Below are 17,082 nucleotides of genomic sequence, written 5' to 3'. Positions count from 1 at the left end.
TGTACTTAAAGTTTCAGGGGGCACTGTTACGTTCTTGTTTACAGAGGGTGCACAATTTTTCAGGGATTCTCGACGACACAGACGACAACAATTTCCCTGATGTCGATGGTACTGAGACGGTTAGTTCACTGCGACCGGCTTGTCGCGAGCCACCGGCCAGTGCCTAGGACAATATTAGAATCGTCGATCTGTAAGCGTCTCTCCCTCCCTCTGATTCCCTCTTTGCTGATGGTTCTGACGTACTTTGCTCCATTTGTCTCTGTCCCCCCCTCGCAGGTATCCCTCTCTGCCTCCTTTTCAGACTGTCCTCTTTTTATTTGCCTCCTCGGCGTCGTTTTTCCGCTGAATTTTATAGCTGACTTTATCGTACTTGGCTCGTTAGGCCCTCAGGTCCAAGGACTTCTTTCAACAGGTCGGCAAATGGCACGTGTGCTTTTGTGTGGTACAATCATTCGATCGCCTTGGATTAGCTTTCTTATCCTTAGAGCAAGGTAGAAGAAAAATTGAGTTTCTTCGCCGTAGTGGATCATTTTCTTGAAGTACGTCTACTGGGACATTGTTACAGTTGGTCAGTAATTGCCACTGAGTTCTTAAGATTTCTCGAGATACCACTACGACGATTTTGTAAGTGAGTGCACTGTTTTAGATTGCATTTGTGTGGTTTTTAAATGTTTGCAGGTGGACGATAGAAATGATAGGTTATAAGAAATTCACTAATGACCCAGTTGTGGTCCTTTATACACGAGCCTAGGCATCCAGCATCGACTCTTACACAAATCAATAACGGCCCAGCAGATTTTCCCACAAAAAAAATGGAGCACAAGTTTTCATGTGCTCTTAACGTTTATTTTATTGATTCGTGGCAGGGTTGTTTTTTTATTTAATATACTACACTATGAGGATAAATATTCTTCATGGGATATCCGATTTCAACCTCTTCTGGGGATTATATTCGCAGTTGTTTCTCATTCAGAAATTCAAAAACTTAATGTGTACTTTAATAACTGAAGTTTCCCAACATCCACGAGAGATGCCTCAACAACAACTCTTCAATGATATACACAATTCGTGGTCTTTTAAGATCAAAATGAAGAGAACTCGCACAAAGTCACGGTAACTCTAGGTAGATAAGACAAATGAAAAATAGTTCTCACTGCCTATCTTCTTCGAAACTCCGAAGCATCATTCACTGATTCTTGGTAACTTTCAAAAGAGGATCTTATAAATAAAATAGAGATATTTTAATGGTACAGTTTTGTCGGTAATACTTCCTGTGTGATTAAAAAAAAATAAAACCGACTTAAATAAAAATAAAAATGCACTAAAAATTAAAAAATAATTTTTTCCCTTATTTAATCTACGACTCTCATATTTTTTAAGTCAGCGCCAGATTTACACGATGCAAATGATGAGGCGCCGACTTAAAAAGCATGAGAGTCGTAGATTAAGTAAGAGAAAAAATGATTTATTACTTTTTTGTGCATTTTTATTTTCTTGAAGTCGGTTTTAATTTTTTTTACATTTTTTTATTTGTAACTTTTTAGTTTTATATACACATGGGACCACCGGGGCATCGCCCTCTTTTGAATAAAAAGATCATCAAAATTGGTCCATATGCTGAGGAGTTGTGCGGGGACAACGGTATAAAAAAAAATACATACGGGTCGAATCTATAACCTCCTTCTTTTTGAAGTCGGTTAAAAATCGTACTACCGTACAATTATGACATTGATTGCCATAAGTGCCACTTCTGATACACAACAGTCTTCTAAAAAGTTACTGGCATAAACTTTCTTAAAAAAAAGTAAAAGACCGACTCCAAAGATGCATCATTTTATCTCGTATAAGTGGACATATACTCGAGGTATAATTATAGGTCTTAATTAAGCGGCGTGCGTTAAAAGGCGCGTCCGGTAAGCACTTCGTCTGCCTTGATTTTGGCACAATTTACTGCATCATGTGCCTGATATCGACGTTGCAGATATTTCGGAACCAAGGTTCAGTTACGGTCCGAAGAAGTTTATATCTATTGCAGATGTTACGCGTAACGTGCACGACATACCTACGTATTCCAACTAACCCTTCATTCATAATTCTGGTCGGCGAATCGTGCACAGTGTTCTCATTCTATCGCTAATGAAAGATCGTCTTTCTCGAATACTAATTTCTTATACTCGATCTTAATGGAAGTTTTCAACATATCGCATAGAAATTAGTTATTAGCCAATGACCTACTAGGCAAAGTTGATAATTTTAAAATTAAAAAAAATCAATTTCCTACTTGCTAAGGAAATATCGTCGCTTTGTTCACGTTTCGCGAAGCCTGCAGTTGAAATTATATCTGATTAAATATGTTTATTGATATTAGTAGTAACATTAAGTGTACTTTCATTAAATTTTCAATATAATAGAATATATGTGTAACATAATAGAGACAGTAATATAAAATAAAATTTCAGGCTTAAGATTTCCATAGGACATCGGGGCAATAAATGTCAGTTAATAATGTTATTGCTATTGACAATGTTAAAACCAAATAGTCAACGTTTATACTAAGAAATACTGCAAACGCTTAGAAAAATGTATTTTCATAGCCCCATTTGTTGATTAAGTTTATATACTCTTTTTATAGTACTAATAGAAAAAACAGCATTGTCAAATATTGTTCTCTTATGGCGGGAGGGAGGAGGGATAAAAGAAATTCTTCAGTCAGAAATTCGTCACGTTGTGCAGAAACCTGCCAACCCTCAAAATGACAAAAAGGTAGTTAAATACAGTACGAGTCCCACAATTTTGTGATCTTTATTTTGCAAGCAATTTCCAACCCACAGAACAACTCTTACATTATACAATTATTAAAACTACCAAGCCATAGTTCCATTTTAGGCTTAAAAAACAGAAGCTACAGAAAATTTAAAATAATATTAATTATACTACCCACTGTTAAATAACCCATTAAAAAACGTTATAAAACAAAAACAAGAAATAAAATATACTCAATAGAAATAAAGCTACTTTTGTTTAACAATTCAAATCTTCAAACTATTCAATTTCACATCTTTGAGTGTTGGTAGTTTTCTGCATAACTTGGCCCAAATATTTGCCTAAAGTAAGCCTTATATGATTTCGAAAAATGAATACTTGAACTATTAAAATAGCAATTAAAATAAGGATCACGGAAGTATATGTATAACAATTTTTCTAACCCTTTTTTGACTTGTGTATTTGTGATTTTCAAAGACTAAAACATAGTTTGTACACAATTGCTAAATTTACATAGAAATAGGTATGAAAAAATTACTAAACACTTTTTGGTATTCCTGTTGACGTAAAATCTTTTGTTATCGTTAGACTGATCAGACTCCGATGTTACTTTGAATACCCGTCTACCAACATCGTCCTCTGGCATTTTGCCACTAATTCTGGGCTCCGACAGAGATTACGTTCGCTTGGAAAGAGATAAAAATTCGGAAATAAGGCAAACATTTTCCTGCTCCCTGAAAAAAAAATGATCGCGCGTAAGCTCTGCTTTCATGCAAGATGAAGAGCACACTTGATAATAGTGTCTGAAAAGTTTCCTAGAACGAAGAGTTTTACGTAATTTGACGATAAATTTTTACGTTATCCTGCAAAATATAGTCGTTTACATTTCTTTTACTCAGCTTTCATTTTTATTTGTATATAAAATGCTGTGATTTATTATTCAAATTAATTACTGATAAATAGCTTACTGAGTGCTACGTGTTATAAAAGTTAGTACCTATATTGTTCAACGAGCATCGATATATCGCAAGGTAGACAATCATTAAGAGTTATCAGTTTTAATTGTATGAGTGCGTGTAAATTTGTTTTTGTTTTGCGTGTTCAATGCGGGTAAATTTGTGTTCTTTTTAAATTTTTTTTATCGTTTTAGAACAAGAGATCTGATACTTTTTCTTTTTTTGGGGGAGTGGTGTGGTTCTGTGTTTTGTGTGATTTCTGTGTCTCGAAAGCACGATGGACTACAACAGTGGATATAATTGAAACAATGGATTCTAGCAAGTAAGTAATTACCCTTTAATTTTGGATGAAGTGTCGCAGAATCGTGTGGCCATGCCGATAGCCGGTAAGTTTCGTCGTGGTTTGTCTGAGCTGAGTGACCCTATGCGACAGTGACTTTGACTACCACTGCTTGACCCCTTGCTTAACCTGCCCCGCGTGCAGCAGTGCACGCAAATTGCCTACTCTTAGGCATATCTTTAAATGCTTATAACTAACAAACGAAGCCACAACCGCAATATCGTTATTCTTGATTTTCGTCTGAGTATGGTGTTTAGAATCACCCCGTAAAGAGTGACCCCAAAATGAGGGATGTTTTAGCCTCTTTTGGTCCCACGACTTTGGAAGTGAATTTTGTGCCAAATAATACCTAATGATGAGACATCAATCGCAACAAACTTTCAAGTTGAGGTGACAATTAGTTTCTGAAATGCGGGAGGTGAAAGAAGTGAAAATTCTTTAACGCATCAGCCCGTATGCTTTGATGTGCGGACTTATAACAGTCCGATAATTTAAAGAATTGTTCCCAGTGGTTTTGCTGACTGCTGGCAACTGCAGGCTGTCAACAAAAAAAATTTACCAACAACACGCGGTATTCCCAAGCGGTCACCCATCCAAGTACTAACCGCGCCTAGTGTCGCTTAACTGCAGTGATCAGACGGGAACTGGTGTTTTGCAGACACAGTATGGTCGTTGGTAACAATACAGTTTCATTTATCGATGACACTGTTATACACCGCTGAGCAAAATACATGAGTCAAGAGTCTTAGAGATATATATATATATATATACGCACTTACCCCGCTAGCCACAGGTAATTGCGGACAGAAAGGGTTTTGTTTTTCTTTCAAAAGATGATTTGTTGATTAAAGTATCTATAATTGTTTGTATTATATTTGTAGACGATTAACCAAAGTTCAATTATCTATAAAGTAAATCTAATTAGAGCCGATACTTTTGTAAAAGTAAATTGTATGAATTTAACTTTTCCCTTAAGTCTCCGTAATTCCCTCACTCTCCCTTACACTTCAACGTTAAATAGAAAATCAGAGAAGTCGTCAAAATACTGTGTAAATACTATACGTAGAATGCAATACTGTACTTGCCGTAATGGATTCTCCAAATAGAAGTCGTAAACAAGAATCAAATCACCAGCAGAATATCGAAACTTTTTCACCGAAAATTGTCAAAACTATCTAAAAAAAAGTAGCACTCGCTCAGGTCTGTGATTGATCGCGAACTGTCACGGGGGCAATCTGAATTAAACACTACGCGTGAGCTGCATGTCACGACTCTTATCTTAAGGAACCAGTGATACCAGGTTTGACCCACCTACCCGGTTTTACCCTGCTTGCCTCTACATCGAGGGCCTGGGAAAGGTCAAATTTGGAACCTGATTTCCTCGCAAATTTTTAAGTAGTGCACCCTTCACGTATAATATATTATTGTACATGATGTGCACTAAATAAGTATTGGTATGCAAAATTTGATCGAAATTTGCAAATAGCTGAGTAAATCGGTATTCCCAACCTCGTACCCTCCAGTAGTATCATTGCTTGATCAAACTCACAATGGATTCACAACATGACATCGCGAAAATTTGCACTGCACGTACGTGATTAGGGAATAACAGTAACTGGAGGCTATATTCGGCGTAGGTGCGGCATAGCAGATGGGTGCGGTTTACGTGAGTTAGATCAGTGTTAACGGATACTGCTAACCGACTTTCAAGTTATTTTCAAGTGTACTTGAACTGCAAGCAAACGGGGAGGAAATATTCGCTAGATTCGAGACTACCTCCTTGATTCCCCAAGATAATCAGGAACAGATAGTTGCAATTAGTCAACACACATTTACTGCCATTCTAAGTTTCAAGTGGTATACACTACAATTGTTTAATTGAAGGTTTCATTACCAGGACCATGTCACCTAGCAAAAGAACTGTCCTAAAAATTGTTTTAAAAAGCAATGTTATAGTATAGAAGAAAAGCTTATGTGTAGTAAGTAGGCACTACCGCGACAGTAAATTTATGAAAAAGTGTTAAAAGAAAATGATGATGGACGTAACAGAAATGATAAAAGCGCGGGAAAAGACGATTATACTTTTGAAAATAATACTTCTATAGTTTTCGAAATTTTGGCGGGTCCAGAAATAGGTTTAAGGTGCTACGAAGTGTGAAAGGAAAATAATCCCACGGAAATGCCCACTTTGAAGGGGGAAAGTGTTCCACCAGGAAAAGTAAGGAAACCGTAATGGAATATAGGACGAAGAAAATTATTAAATTTTTTTCGTAAGTTTTACCCCACAAGTTTAATGTTTCAGCGTGTCCACCTTCACTTTTGATAATAATCGATGCTTTACTGTTCCTCTAATCATTGGCGTAACTGGGATTTTTGTCGGGGGGGGGAGGGGCAGGTTACATCTTCTTCCACCCCCTCTCTCTCTCTCTCTCGCTCTCTTTTTGTTATACATATAGGTATATTTACCTACATATACCTACATTTAGCAGCTTAATTCTTAAGGCCACACAAGGTTAGGAATGAAAGAAAAATACTCAATCTGCTAAATAGATACTTCAATATATTTCCTTCATTTTTATCCATCAAGGGGAAGGAAAGAACTATATTCTCCTTTTTTCTCAGATTTTTAAAATCGCGCCCGATGTTAAAAACCTGCATTTGTTAAAAATAATTGCAGAAAAATAGATAAATTTTTTTTTTTAAACTGAAATAATTTTTTCCTAAAACTTCAATGTCTTCTCTATAAGCACCGTAAAGCTCATCTCCATCCGTTTACTACTTGCCTAGCTATAATGTATTGAAAAAAAGGTAGCGCTTAACTTCAAACAGCTGTAAAATCGACATTTTTCCAAATTTTGCCAAATCCTTCGAGGTACGATTAAATATCACTAAAGACTGCAACATATTCAAATTTCAGCAATCTACGAAAACTTACCCCGAAATCTGTCCGGGTTCGCATGGAGTGTCCCATGTACACTCAGCGCAACGATTACACTACGTATTTACAGAAATTTCACGAAAAAGCTAACAGCTCAATTATACAAAGCTAACTGTTTGGCGTTCAAAAGTCCTTCATAAATTTAAAGCGTGGTCTGCTTCGGAACGCATGACAGCGTTACAAGCTCCCTTCGTTTCGTATTCTACCACCGGCATCGCTCTCGTCGCTCGTGTCGCGTGAACGCAACAGAACGATTGAGGTCCACGTGTGGACGAACAAAACGTATTCTTATGTTTTGGAGCAGTTGGGCTTGGTGGCTCGGGTTTCGTTACGCGATACTAATTGGCCACAACGTGGCTCGCGTTTCCGCGTTAATTACAAAGCAACGGGGCATCGAGTAGTTATCGTGTGTACGCCAGTGTTTCGGGTGGCTTTGAATCCACCCATTTTGCACCACCACGTGTGCTTGAACCACTTTACGCGAGGTATTCGTTTTCGAGGGTTGATATTTCGAGGGGAGGCGGTACACTTGAATTCTCTAGCGTCAACTCGAACTGTGATGGTGGTCTTATTAACCTTTACCTGCATCCCCAAACATAATCGGTCGCTATGTGTACGAAACACGTACAATATTGCTAGACTTCGTATAGACACGTTATCGATGAGGTGTTATAATCGAAACTCTATTATTGGAATTGCCATTGTTCGAACGTTCCACTATCTGAACGATCTATTATTCGAATGATCATACGACGTCTTAGGCCCGGTACAGACGAGTGGTTTGCGGCAGTTTGTCGCTGCGTTCATTGGCGGTGACGCAATACGTGCGTTCGTCAAAACGAACGCAAACATTCCGCCTAGTAGCCGCAGAACTTTGCGTCCCGTGTTAACTGCTTCATATAAATGTATGTTCTGCTGAAACGCGCGCGGAAGGTTGCCGCGGCAGCAAACAGACGCAAACCGCTCCTCTGCACTGGGCCTTACTGCGTCACGCATGAATCATAGTTATTGGAAAGATATATTTAGACGTAACATATCTAATATATACCTAATGATAGATGTTTATCTTCGAAATCAGTTGAGACGTCTGTTAAAAAAGAAATTTGGTACAGTTTGGCCGGGTATGTGCAGTTTCTGTAACCTATACTCCTTATGCTTTCTTTTAAGTCATAAATTATGATTTTGAATGAAAGTTTCCCAAGTCTAAAGAAATCAGTAGAATAGAAATGACGGTATACGTTTTACTTTTATTTACATGTTAAGTAAATGAAATTCTTTTGTCATTTCTTTTCAAGAAGTCTTGGAAAAGTATACGTTTTACTTTTATTTACATGTTAAATAAATTAAATTCTTTTTTTTTCAAGATTTCTTCTATAATTCCTATGTCACTTTCCGCGTACCAGCTAAATTTTTTACGCATGAAACACTAAAAATTTACTCCATAGTTTACTGTTTAAACGGAAACATATACAGCCATAATCGTTCATTTCCTTCATAGAAACCACTACTAATTCAAGATGAACAAATATCGTGATGTATGGATATTTCTTTATAATTAACAGGTCTTCATGGCAAATAAATAAGGTGAAACATGTTAGCGGGTTGTGGGTAGGAACTGACACGTTCGCCGTCACTCACGGTACCTACATGAAAAGGTTTTAATGAAGAAAATATTACGTAGGGGAGAGCGGGGACAAAAGTAACACTCTTTACATTTGGCCTAGCCTACAATTATCTTTAATAGATATAAAAATAAAACCAGCGGCCGCAACCGTGATGGAAAACACCGGTTCACGTTAGATCACCAAAGTCAAGCATCATGGGGCGGTGTACTGGGGAAAGATGGGAGACCACCTTTCTCCCGGTGCGCTGCTGCTGCTGGGACCCGAAGGAGAGAGGAGGGATAAAAAAAATGGGACTATAGTTCGTTGGGCAATATAAGCAAAAATAAGCTTGAAACGCCATCCAGCTTAAAACACAGGAAAACGATAAATAAAAAGATATAAAAATGAAAATTGTGCCTTAAGATACTGTGTTTCGTGGTCTATCATTTGAGCCCAGATTCAGCCTTATGTGATAAGTGGTTAAAAAGTTATGGCAGTTTTCCGCAGTGACTGACATTGTTACTTTTCTCCTGCAGGGGTAGGACGAAAGTAACACTAATTATTTTGAGGAGAATTAAGTAAAAACACTTCGTCTAACGCAAAAAAGGATTTTTTATTATAAAAAAAGCGATAGAAGGAGACATTTAAGTAAATATATTTTAAGTAACGATAAAAGCAAATGAATTTTAAATAACGATAGGTGGAAAGCATAATCAGCTTCGAGCACTTCTTTGATATTGTGTATTTAGTTAAATGATATGTATTAAATTTCACCTCATCCGAATTAAAATTATGAGACAAGTAGCGAAGATCACCCATGCTGCAGTCTTCGTGGGTCTAACCCTTAAAATCTAGACACTTGTGGTGATTCTCTCGAGAAGAGCTTTCACTGAAAGACTCCGAACAAACCAGACACAGACGATCATTAGCATAACTCGACAATCTGTCTTTTATGCATACCTTTAAACACGACATAATTTTAAGTTATTTAATCACGATGCACTTTAATCTGCGTTATTTGGAATGCCACTGTTGAGTTGAAGACGTAACACGTTGCGAGATATATTGACATTATTGACCCTCGTATATGGCAAACAATGCTTGCATTTAACGGACGTATCGAAACAGCATGCATCTACAATTAATGGAGAATCCTATCACGAACGTGCCACTAACTCCCAACTCGCTTCTTGAACATCCTGCATTATGACACATGCACATATGTACGTTGTACATACCTTTGTACATGTATACACGTCAAGATTCAAACTCGACTTGCTCCAGAAACCATTAAAATTAATCCCATAACACAATTCTTATTCTACCTCCAATTAATGTAGTAATCACCAGAGTAAACCCAGTTTCCCCATTTCGAAGTTCATTTGTCTAATGAATCTTTTATTTACTTCTATATTCAAATGAATAATCAAAGCGATATTTGAGGCAAAGCTGCTTGCTTCAATTCTAAATATTTAATGCTGATCGGCTGATTTCAAAAGTTGATTGCCAAAGGTAGTTAACAAAAAATAATATTACTAAATTGTAACCAAATGGTTTCGATTCATTTACAGGGAAATAAATGAACTGGAAATATGTGGAATATTAAAAATAGACTTATGTTGAGAAATTAATAATTGAGACAGGTAAAAACAATACCTCCAAGCAGTTTCCAAATCCATTGTATTAACAATCCACATTTTGTAAGGAGGTGTCGAACAGTACTCACCTGAAACAGGAAATAAATACGGTTGCAATTAGTGAGATTATTTAATTGAAACAAAGAGGATTATGATCTGTGTAACTTAAGCTTAAAATTAACATATTTCTAATAATACAATTGCAAGGGAGGAAATGACCTATGTTTTGATATTATATTTCTGTAAGTAGAAAATTTAATTCAACGAATCACGATATTTATTATTTAGAATATTTCTTTTCAACAGAGATCACATTGGCATTAATTTACAACATAATTTCAACAGCTGCAACGCCATTGTATAATACATTTTCTAACTGGAAGACGATACGTAATAGTCTAATAATATTATACGACAATATATAATAAAAATGATGAAAAGGTCTTTCTCATAAAATAATTATTATTGAAACTGTATAATCAAATTTAGAATGTTCACGTGAAAATAAATGTTAACCATTTTTTAGTAATAAATTAAAGTTTGTAAATTAAAGCCAGTGTAACAGGTGTCTATGCATATGAAGTGGTTTTTAATTCAACAGAAAACCCTGAGAATATGTGTAACATGAAAAGTTTTTTAATTTCGTCCATTTAAAATAAAATGAAGTTCACAATTCATTCTAATATAATTTGTTGCATGATAAATGGATTGTGAAATGAATAAATGATTAAATCATACTTAAACTTGACAATTCAAGAACATTGTGAATATTTATAAATTTTGATGACGATAAATTCAACATCCCACAAAAACTACATTTGATAATGAATAATAAAATACAAGTATTTGTCTATTTTACTTAATTAAAAAGTAACGATAAGGATTTCTTCGAAGGCAATGAACCGATTAAAGAAGCCATCTAAACATAAATGGGAACATTGTAAGGTAATGGCTTACGAATGACTATGATGAATGGTTATATCGGCGACCCTTCACCAGGATTGTAGAGCTCTACTGACTGTTACTTTCATTACGAGCGATACTCAAACATCCGTGTTATATGTATACATGCAGAGCGGAATCGGGGACACCCGATCGTGGGGTGACTCCTTTTACAAAACAAATCGAAAGGGTCGAATAAAATTCGCTGATAAAAGCCTTCGTTTCCAAGAAGATCGACTTTCACCGATCTCAAACATAAGCCATCAGTTTGCTAGTTTCGAACTTGTTTAAACAATACAAGCCATCGAAGATTATATATGCAACTTTTGCCCATTTTCACGAAAGTAGACACTGTAAATTAAGATTCTCCATAACCACAATATTCGAGTGCACTATTTGGGGCTTCTACATACATATGTACTATAGGGTGGTATTTATATGTATGGTAAAAAATGAAAGTTTTTAAAATTTTCTTCTGACCCTCTCAGAAGTTTCCAAATGGGTTAAAAGAATTTCGTCTAAAAATTTGGTAAAATATATTAAGGATTAAAGGTCGCTCAATGGCATTGAAATATTACTATTTTGGTATAAATTGATAGAAATTTTTGCAATGAGGACAAAATAATTTTATTAATTATTATTAAAAAAACGGAACGACTGCCATTCTCATCTAAAGAATCCAAATATTAAGGAAAAAATCATGGATCAATTTCAAGGCCTCTGGAATGTATTCCAATAGTTTCTGATTGAAATTTTATCGCAGTTTTTTGTAAAAAAAATCTAGATTACCACATGTCGAGAACAACGAAGAGAATCGTTAAAAAATTGTAACTTTTACAAATTTCAATATTAGGAGCTAAAAATATACAGAGTTGTTGTTTGGATATAATACTTTGAGAGAAAAAATAGTTTGTACGTCGGCTTTGGGAAAAACTATTTATTTTGCATATAGAAGGTGCAGAGCGTCAAAATCAGCTTATGGGTGGCTCACACCCAGTGTATCAACGAAGGAATAATTATCAGTATAGTTAATAACTGATCAGTAATGTTAGTAACCAGAAAAAACGTCCATCGATGTTGGTTAGCGGTAACAAAGCAATTTTTCACTGTCAATAATGGTTATCACTAACCAAAATAAAATTCGAGTCAGCGACAATGGTTACTGGTGGCAAAAAAAAATTATTCATTCATAATGGCTAGTCGTAATCAGAGCAATTAAAAATAAATATGTTAAGCATTTCATTTTTCAAGACATTTCTTTGAGATTTAATGATAACTGGTGTCCATTTAAATAAAAATCAATTCTGACTTAATGACTTTTTACCCCAAAAATATTAAAATTATTCATTTTCAATCTTTTGTTAAAACGAATACACAAGAAAGAAAATTAAATTCTCTTTTTGCACGACTTAATTAAATCTAACGCGGTCCAATAAATTTGCCTTTTAAAAAATCTCTAAATTTAAGTTCGAAAAAAAAATACTTCTACTTATTCTTCATGGAAATTGCGCTGAATTAAACAAAATTCTTAGAATTTGCAGTTAAGATTGCTACACACTTGCAAGCAAATGATTTGTCTGTTTTTTTACAACTTATTTAAATGTGTGTAGCGGTAATCATTAAAAAAAAGTTGAGTTCGAGGTTTGACGATTTTTTTATATGATACAATATGGTCCATTTTTGCTTATGCAAGGTATCTTGTTTTACACGGATTTTTGGGGAACGTATCTATTGTAAAAAGCAGAATTGAGTGTAGCTATACATATTATCAGGCAGATACTCCTTGCATATTGTATGTAAATTTTATTTCTATTAGTAATTAATGAATTCATTCGCCATTTTAACTTTCGTCTACGTTTTGAAGAAGGTAGAATAATTTTGGAAATGTTGAAGTAATTTGATGCAACGACGAAGACGATGCTACGCCGGGAAATCACTCCAATTCATCGTTTCATTGCGTTTGCATTAAGGCCGCAATGGGGGCGCAGGTAAATTGAATGCGCCTATCGGAAAGCCCATTAGTTAGTCCGAAGAAATGTTGCTCTAAAAGCTTGTCAACCGCGGTAATGCCCATGCATTACTGCTAACTTCCATCTTTCCATTGTTTCAAATTCTATGGAGCAAACGGCCTACGTTACGCAGGGCGGCTAGGAAAACGCTTTTGCAGAATTTCTGGAATGGAATACATTCCACCTCTTTGTCTCAGCTCGCATGGAACATATATCGCGAATGCTGGCGTGTTTTCATATACAAATTCATAACAGAGAAAAATTCGAATGGAACACGGTATCTTTAGAAGCAATCTGTCCCGAAATGAATAATTCTGCGTTTCCAGTTTGCCATTCGTATAGCAAAAAAACAGAATGAGACATTTATTTGCTAGTAGCGCTAACTTTAGCTGTTTATTGTAACTGTCTGTTATGTAGGTCGAATTAAATCGTAAATCTACAGTTATGGTTGATTAATTTATTAATCCACATTTATGATTTAATTATGATACAGCAAAACATTTCTATTACAAGATTCAAGATTTTCAAACTTCTTTCTTTACTCTCTAAAAAATCGCAAATGCTGTATGGTTCCTGCTTAAGAATTTCTCTGCGCATCAAGAGCCATTCTCCTGGCACTAATCGTACAATAACTCGCTCCAGGTATACCCGTCACAAATATTTGGAAATTAATAAAAAAAAGTCACACGTTATGCGACACAGTCGTTAAAAACCTAATGCCAATCCAAACGAGCAATAGATACCTAGTGTTCCTGATTTCTCGATATATTTGTTTCTCAAGAAATCAGAATTGAGATCATATTTCTTGAGAATTCTCGAGAAATTGAAAAAAATATTGCAAAAATTATATTTTTGGAATAATGCTGACAATATTTATCAAAAACACAAGGAAACTTTAACTAAATGATTATTCCTGTCTAATTTATACAAAACAACTTGTGTAAATGAAAAAAATAGATATTAAATATAATTGGTAAATTTATTTATTTAATACAAAATTTGTACAAAGCGAAACATTACTTTTTGGTTTTAAAATTTATTTTTAAACAGCACAATGCGTCTAATGTAGCGTCAGCGAATCTATTTCTTTTTCTGGCAAAATCTGTTACTGTTATATTTTCACGTTTTATAATATAATATATATATATAAATGAAAAAATGCGTCTTTTAACCCTTTTGGAAGAGATTCTGGATCGTGCAAAAATTTTATACGGGATACAGTAGTCTTATCTCCTCTTTTCTATATTTCTTCTTTAATAGCCACAAGAAACTCATTAGCTACTTAATTCAGTATACAATTTTTCTAAATTTTTAAATAAGAATTTAAGAGCACCTTCAGCAATTAATCATATCGAATCTTCTGTACTGTGATTTTCTATTGGAATTCATATAGGTTCTAATGTTATTAATAAAATGTATTATAAATTGTAGATGCGTTTATACGTTCGCGATTACCTAGTAATACATTCATTAACGAAAATAAATGAGATTTATAATATTTTTCCTAGACTTAAGTTTCTCGAGAAATTATAGTATTTCTCGAGAAATAAGAAACAAACAATTATAAAATTTCTCAAGAAATTCTCGAGAAAGCATTCCCGAGAAGGAACACTAGATACCACTGCTCTTAACAGAAAACAACAAGTAACAAGCGGCAATGGCAACGCACAATGCTAGGACATCCGTGCTCTTGGGCACACGTACAGATTCAAAACGCACATCACATAGCCGTCGCACACAGAGAAAAGACTGTTTCATAAAAACCGAGATGAACCAATCATCCTTGTTTCGTGGCGATAAAACGAACACCGCCGCATCGTTGAAGGACTTTTACAGCCCCGCCGTGATGAAACCACGATGAAGAAATGCCTAACCACGTTGCAACACCCCAACAGCGAATGCTTCTCCTCCTGGCGTGTATTCGAAAGCGGTAGAGCTGCATGAAAGAAATCAGTTTTCTGTAATTAAACAGTTAACAGACCAGCCAATCCGTCGAAAAGAAACGACTGCTCCATTAAATGTATCAACTGTAAGTGGTGCCCGTTCCCATTCACTATTGTGCGAGGAAGGTTACGCACGTTGCCTCGCGCTACTTTCGTTCATCTCCGATAAAGCACGCCTGAATGAACGGCACGATGATTAATAGTCCGGGAGTTTATTAAGGAGCCAAGAAGGGAGGAGAAGCAGCAGAGAGCAAAGCTCCTTGGTTTCGGCCCTCGACTCGCTTATAACGGCTGACGCTTCTGTGCGGACTGTATTATGCCACTTAGAGAATGCATTTCTTCTTGCCGCGCCGCACAGTGGGGTATTTGTCCGGAAACCCGGAACAATGTACGAATATTGTTTTTTTTTCTCTTTCATTTGTGCACTCATCCAGCAACGGGCTTCGTCGAATGTTAAGAGATTTTAGAGCACTCGTTTCTTTCTTAAGGGGTTAGTTACCGTCAGGGGGTAGAAAAAGAATCGATTCTTTGGGAATTTATTTCAGACACTTTAACAGGTTATTATATTATGTTTTGGTATAAAAAAATATTGAGTTATTGGAAAATTACAACTGATTTACCGGAAGCTGTTTTTACACCGGTGACCACGATTTCTCCAAAACCGCTTCACCAATCTTTCTGCAATTTTTTAGGTTTCTTCTAGACATTCAAATCCAGTCTTTAATCGAAGCATTTGTTTTTCCAATGCATAGTTTTTATTTTATAGATGAGAAATGAGTATTTCTAGCTAAAAATAAGTGTTTTCATCCATAAAATAAAAATTTGTTTTGTTTTTTTGTATACGTCAGTATCTCCCAACCTTTTTTGAGTCGACTACCTTCTTTTATAATATTCAAATAATCTGCAAGCCTCTACCCCCATATAAGGTAAGGTAAATTTAATAACGCGAAGAAAACACATTAAAAATAGGTGTTTCAGAATATAATCCTGACTTAATAATATAAAATAAATAAACCCGAAAAACCGTGGCGGCCCCTGAGAAAATACTTCGCGACCCATTTGGGGGTGGCGACCCACAGGTTGAGAATCACTGGTATACGTCGCCCGAGAAGGATACGGAATTGTAAAATTAAGAAGTGACACAACACAAAAATATATGTACCTGTGTATCTGTGTTATTATCATAAATAAAAGAACACGTATATACGTTAGTTATTAAAAAAAAAGGGAAGTATAAAAGGTACTTTTTAGTTCTACTCTGAATGATTTTGTTTCTAGCCTCGGGGAGTTCTCAAGCGCCTCGCTGAAGGAAATGTGTCGCAATAATTGGCACACTGCTTTCGTGTATAATCACGAAGCGTGTTTTGAGAAAAATCATCGTGGCAGCCTGTGATTAAGTATATGTATGTATAGCAGGATGAAAGCAATTGTAATATGAACGAGTCGAATCCCCGTGAAACACATCCGACTACGATTTATAGACATCTTCTATACCAGGAAGCTGTAACGAGAATTTTCTATTTTGAAGATTAAAACACCCCCACTACTTGTGCACAAGAAAAATACATATACACATCAATCACTGTTGTGTATTCTGATAAATTTTCAGAGAGGACTTGATAGAAAGATGATACATATTAATATAACAATATTCATTTTTCAAATCAACGCAAATCATTATAATATTTGCAATTAACATAGTGTATCATTTATTATCTACCCATCGAACTCACACAAATCACAGTACCGCAAATATAAAAAATTGTCAGCATTTCGCGAAAAAAACTCAGCCCTGATCACAAATTTAAATTCTTTACTAATTCTACGTTACGTATATGAAACAATAATACCGAAACCATAAAATTGTCCCTACTACGAAAAGAACCCAAACCACCAATCACCAATTAACAATTTTTATTGAGAAATAACAAAATTTGCCGATTGCGAAAA

General features: G+C 35.5%; 1 protein-coding gene and 1 non-coding gene across 2 annotated transcripts in view; both read right to left on the bottom strand.

The window, feature by feature from the left end:
• Cap (Cbl-associated protein) overlaps nucleotides 1-17,082 on the bottom strand; it is a 181,733-nt gene that overhangs the window by 125,165 nt on the left and 39,486 nt on the right. The gene's annotated exons all lie outside the window — the stretch shown is intronic.
• Nucleotides 4,616-4,736, bottom strand: LOC143366540 (5S ribosomal RNA). The gene has a single exon (XR_013084761.1). It is a non-coding gene; the product is annotated as a 5S ribosomal RNA (ribosomal RNA).

The sequence above is a fragment of the Andrena cerasifolii genome, chromosome 2 (genome assembly GCF_050908995.1).
Source record: "Andrena cerasifolii isolate SP2316 chromosome 2, iyAndCera1_principal, whole genome shotgun sequence".
In the NCBI taxonomy this organism is placed as follows: Eukaryota; Metazoa; Arthropoda; class Insecta; order Hymenoptera; family Andrenidae; genus Andrena; species Andrena cerasifolii.
This window is presented reverse-complemented; position numbering and strand designations above follow the sequence as displayed.